This window comes from Herpailurus yagouaroundi, unplaced genomic scaffold (assembly GCF_014898765.1).
Source record: "Herpailurus yagouaroundi ecotype Mexico unplaced genomic scaffold, PumYag 295, whole genome shotgun sequence".
Classification (NCBI taxonomy): Eukaryota; Metazoa; Chordata; class Mammalia; order Carnivora; family Felidae; genus Herpailurus; species Herpailurus yagouaroundi.
The window spans coordinates 2,794,388-2,800,394 of record NW_024412512.1 but is presented as its reverse complement, the minus strand read 5'-3'; positions in this window follow the sequence as shown (position 1 = coordinate 2,800,394).

Genomic DNA, 6,007 nt, shown 5'->3' with positions numbered 1-6,007 from the left:
AGGGAGACACAGAATCCCAAGCAGGCTCCAGGCTCTGAGCTGTCAGCACAGAGCCCGACGCGGGGCTCGAACTCATGAGCTGTGAGATCAGGACCTGAGCCGAAGTCGGATGTTTAACGGACTGAGCCCCCCCAGGCGCCCTTCTCTGGCTTATTTTGATGAGCGTGATGTCCTCCAGACCCACCACGTTGTAGCCAGTGTCGCGATGTCCTTCCTTTTCCAGGCTGAAGAATATTCTGTTGTGTGGATGGGCCACCTTTTGTTTCTCTGCTCCTCCCTCGATGGTCGCTTGGGTTGCTTCCACATCTTGGCTATTCTGAATAATCCTGCTATGAAAACAGGTGTACAAATAGCTGTTTGAGACCATGCTTTCAACTCTTTGGGGTAAATACCCAGAGGCGGAATTGCTGGTCACGTGGGTAGCTCTATGTTTAACTTTGAAAAGCAGGGTTTGCTACAATGGCTACTTAGTGTATGTTGTGTTCCCACCAACAGCACAAGGGCTCTGATTCTCCACATCTTCAAGGACACTTGCTACTTTCTGCTTTTTGTTTCATTTTGTTTAAATTGTTTTTTTCCTTAAGTTTACTTATCTGGAGAGACAGAGAGCAGAGGAGGGGCAGAGAGAGAGAGAGAGAGAGAGAGAGAGAGAGAGAGAGAGAGAATCCCAGGCAGGCTCCATGCGGTTGATGCAGAGCCCGATAGGAGGCTCCCACCCACGAACCCGTGAGATCATGACCTGAGCCCAAACCAAGAGCTTAACCGACTGAGACACCCAGCCCCCCACCTTTCATATTGTTTTAACAATAGCTTCCTAATGGGTGTGAAGTTGTACCTTATTGGGGGTTTGATTTGCATTTCCTAAGGATTCATGCTCATTTCTCATCTCTTCATGCGTTTATTGGCCACATGTATGTCTTCTTTGGGGAAATGTCTGTTCAAGTCTTTTGCCCCCCCCCACCTTTTTTTTAATTGGGTTGTGTTTTATGTTGTTGAGCTGCAGAAGTTCTTTATATATTGTGGACACTAACCCTCCATCAGATACATGATTTGCAAATATTTTCTCCCATTCCTTGCATGCCCGACTTAATATTATTAAGATTTCAATACGCTCCAAAATGATTGCTCTCCAGATTCAATGCAGTCCCTGTTTAACTCCCAACAACTTTTCTGCAGAGATAGAAAAATCCATCCTAAAATTAGTGTTGAATCACAAGCGACCCCAAATAGCCAATACAATCTTAAAAAAAAAAAAAAGAAAAGAATGAATTTGAGGACTCACATTTCCTGATTTCAAAATTTCTATAAAGCTATGTGATTAAAACAGTGTGGTGCTGGCCTCTGCACAGACATATTGACTGATGGAATAGAATTGAGCGTGAATTTTGTGTTATGTATATTTTTTCACGCATTTTTTAAGTATAAAAAAGAAAAAAATTATCTTTGCCTTTCTCAAGTTTTTATTTATTTGTCTTGAGAGAGAAAGTGCAAGCCGGGGAGAAGCAGAGAGAGGAAAAAGGAGAACCCCCCCCCCCCCCAGCAGGCCCCACACCGTCAGCACACAGCCTGGCGCGGGGCTCAAACTCACAAACTGTGAGATCATGACCTGAGCCAAAATCAGACACTTAACCGACGGATGCCGGCAGGCACCCCTAGAATTGTGATGTATTCTTACACCACTAATCGAGAAAGGACAAAATAATCTCGAAGGCATTATGCTACGTGGCGGGGGCGGGGGGGGGAGCCAATCTCAAAGTGTTACACACCGTGTGATTCCATTTATACAGCATTCTCAAACTGACAAAATTGGAGAACCCGAACAGACATTAGTGGAACAGCCTGAGGGCTGGGCCATGGGGAGCGGAGTAGGGGAGACAGAAAAGGGATAGCAAAAGGAAGATGCTTGGAGGAATGGAATAGGTCTGTATTTTGGTGACAGTGGTGGTTATGAGATTGTATACACCAGTGACACAAGGCTAGACACACATTATACCAACGTCCCCTTCCTGGCTTCTGTGGTGTAGCTGCATTAGATGCCACCGTAGGGAGGGGCCTGGGTGAAGGGCACAGGGGACCTCTCTGTCCTATCTTTGCAACTTCCTACGAATCCATAATTATTTCTTTTTTTTTTTTTAATTTTTTTTTTAACGTTTATTTTTTTTGGGGGGGACAGAGAGAGACAGAGCATGAACGGGGGAGGGGCAGAGAGAGAGGGAGACACAGAATCAGAAACAGGGTCCAGGCTCTGAGCCATCAGCCCAGAGCCCGACGCGGGGCTCGAACTCCCGGACCGCGAGATCGTGACCTGGCTGAAGTCGGACGCTTAACCGACTGCGCCACCCAGGCGCCCCTCATAATTATTTCAAAGTAAAAAGTTGTTTTCTTTTTTTCCTAAGGGCCTAGGCCCCCCACCCCCACCCCCACCCCCACCCCCGGCGGCTCAGTCGATTGAGCGTCCGACTTTTTAATTTGGCTTGGGTCATGATCTCCCAGTTCGTGGGTTTGAGCCCTGAGTCAGGCTCTGCACTGACAGCACGGAGCCTGCTCCGTAAAATTCGAATATAGAGTAGGGATGTCATAATAGGAATTATCATTACGAGCTGGCAAAAGCTTGATCATTGTTGAGTACCTGTGAGTGGTACATGATGAGTCTTTATGCTTCAATGTGTAGCTATTGCTGTGTGACAAATAACGACTCATTCAGCAGCTTGAAACAACAGTTTCACAGTTCCTGTAGGTCAGGCATCCAAGCCCGTGTGGTTCTCCTTCCTAGACTCTGAGCTGAAATGTAGATGTGTGCTGGGCCGCGATCTCATCTGGAGGCCCGACTGAGGAAGGACATACTTCCAAATGTGCTGAGGTCATGGGCAGAATTCAGTTCCTTGCGGTTGGAAGACTGAGGGCTTCAGCTTCTGGCTGGCTGTCAGCTAGAAGCCACCCTCCAGGACCCGTCACAGGAACTTTCTCAACATGAACGCTCACTCTATCCCAACCAGCGAGTGAGAGAGACAACTCGCATGCTGGAGACTGCAATCCTAGGTAACCTATTTACGGGAACGACTTCCTCCACCTCTGCTGTCTCCTGTTAGTTAGAAGCAAGTCACAGGTCTGAGCAACACTCGAAGGGAGGAGATTATACAAGGGCATGAATACCAGGAGGCGGGGATTGGCAGGGGCACTCTAAGAGTCTGTCCACCACGGTACCTTTGAAAAAATTCATAATAGTGGCACCTGCCTGACTCAGTTGGTGGACCATGTGACTCTTGATCTCAGGGTTGTGGGTTCAAGCCCCACATTGGGTGTAGAGCTTACTTACAAATAAAATCTTAGGAGCACCTGGGTGGTTCAGTCCATTAAACATCTGACTCTTGATTTCGGCTCAGGTCATGATCTCATGGTTCGTGAGTTCGAGCCCTGCATCGGGCTGTGTGGTAACTGTGCAGAGCCTGCTTGGGATTCTCTCTCTCTCTCAAGATGAATAAAATAAACTTTAAAAATAATAAAATCTTTAAAAATGTATATATATATATATATATATAAACATTTATTTATTTTTGAGAGACAGAGCAACACAGAGCATGAGTGGGGGAGGGGCACAGAATCCAAAGCAGGCTCCAGGCTCTGAGCTGTCAGCACAGAGCCCGACACGAGGCTCGAACTCACAAACCGCGAGATTCTGACCTGAGCCGAAGTTGGACGTTTAGCCAACTGAGCCACCCAGGCGCACCTTATAAAATACATATTCATAAAAAAATTAGAAGCAGCTTAACAGCTGTGTATGTAATTAGATCCCATGTATAATATTAGGTATCCGTGTTATTATTATTATTATTTAATTTTAAATATTTTAATGTTTGTTTATTAAACATTAAAGATAGACGAGTAGAGGGTGAGATAAAATCCCAGGCAGGCTCTGTGCTGTCAGCTCAGCGTGGAGCCTGACAGGGGGCTCAATGTCACGACCGTCACAACTGTGAGATCATGACCTGAGCTGAAACCAAGAGTCGGATACTTAGCCAACTGAGCCACCCAAGTGCCCCTAGACATTCGTGTCATTATTAAAAATTAAAAGTAGGGGCGCCTGGGTGGCACAGTCGGTTGAGCGTCTGACTTCAGCCGGGTCACGATCTCGCCGTCCGTGAGTTCGAGCCCCGCGTCAGGCTCTGGGCTGATGGCTCGGAGCCTGGAGCCTGTTTCCGATTCTGTGTCTCCCTCTCTCTCTGCCCCTCCCCCGTTCATGCTCTGTCTCTCTCTGTCCCAAAAATAAATAAACGTTGAAAAAAAAATTTTTTTTAATTAAAAAAAATAAAAATTAAAAGTAGCCGTACAATTTGACCCGACAATTTCACTTTTAGGAATATATTCCGCAGAGATGAATTCTAGCATACGTCCCAAGCTCTGCACTGGTAAATGAGGAAATGCGTGATTTGCAGAAAAATTTGTGCTGGGTGTTCCAAGAGGTGGCAAGGCTCACAGAATTCTTAGCATTATCACAGGGTGGTAACGATGAATTGTGCCCCCGTGTCTGTTCTCTGTCAGTAATAGGACTTCCTATTGTAAGCGGGGCACAGCCTCCCAGAATAAAGACTACGTTTCCCAGGTTCCCTTACAGCTAGGCGTGGTCATGTGACTAAATTCTGGCCAATGAGGGTAGTGATATGTACACTTCCATTCCCTTTTCCTCTCTCGCTCTTCCTATTGGATGCAATGTGGACACGTGGTGCACCATCTTGGGCTATGAGGGTGAAGGCAATATTCTAGGGAGGCTGAAGCAAATAGAAGGATCTTGAGGGGCGCCTGGGTGGCTCAGTCGGTTCAGCGTCCGACCTCTGCTCAGGTGATGATCTCTCAGTCTGTGAGTTCGAGCCCCGCGTCGGGTTCTGTGCCGAGAGCTCAGAGCCTGGAACCTGCTTCGGATTCTGTGTCTCCCTCTCTCTCTGCCCCTCCCCCACTCATGCTCTGTCTCTCTGTTAAAAATAAACAAACATTAAAAAAAAAAAAAAAAAGAAGGATCTTGAGATGTTGACGGCAACACGTACATTGTATACGTATTTTACAGGTACGCTGCGTGTCCCGGACTGGGACCTGCGTGGCAGGGGCCTGCTTAGCACAAACACAAAAACAGTCCACTGCCTTAAGTGTTAATCTCATCCGAAAACACTTTCACAGAAACGTCCAGAATCATGTTGGGCAAAATATGGCACCACGGCCCAGTGAAACGGGACACAGAAAATTAACTAGCACGTGGGGTAAGGTAGGATTTGTGCTTACAAAGATCCTTCTGGCACTGTGAAAAATGGATTGTGGGGGGCACGAGTGGAGGCAGGAGGGCAGGGAGGAGGGGAGTACGGTCACCCAGGGAAGTGATGATGCCATCCTGGACCAGCGTGGGGGCAGAGGGGATGGAGTGAAATACATAGAATCAAGGTGTTTATGTGAATAGTGAGTTCTGATATCATCCTATTCTAATTAAAAAAAAATTTTTTTTTACATTTTATGTATTTTTGAGAGAGAGAGATACAGAGCACAAGTGGGGAAGGGGCAGAGAGAGAGAGGGAGACACAGCATCCGAAGCAGGCACCAGGCTCTAAGCCATCAGCACAGAGCCTGATGCAGGGCTTGAACTCACGGACCGCGAGATCATGACCTGAGCCGGAGTCGGACGCTTAACCGACTGAGCCACCCAGGCGCCCCCATATTTGATTTTAAAACATTTCTAGGTCCCCAAAAAAGAAATCCCGGAGAGACTCACTTTCTGTCTCAATGGATTCGTCTGTTCTGGACATTTCTTATAAAGTGAATCATACGCTATATGAACTTTACGTCGATTGTGTCACTGAGCATCATATTTTCTTTAAATTTTTTAATGTTTATTTTGAGAGAGAGAGACAGCGCAAGCGGGGGGGGGGGGGGCAGAGAGAGAGGGAGACACAGAACCTGAAGCAGGTTCCAGGCTCTGAGCTGTCAGCACGGAGCCCAATGGGGGGGCTCGAACCCACAAACCGTG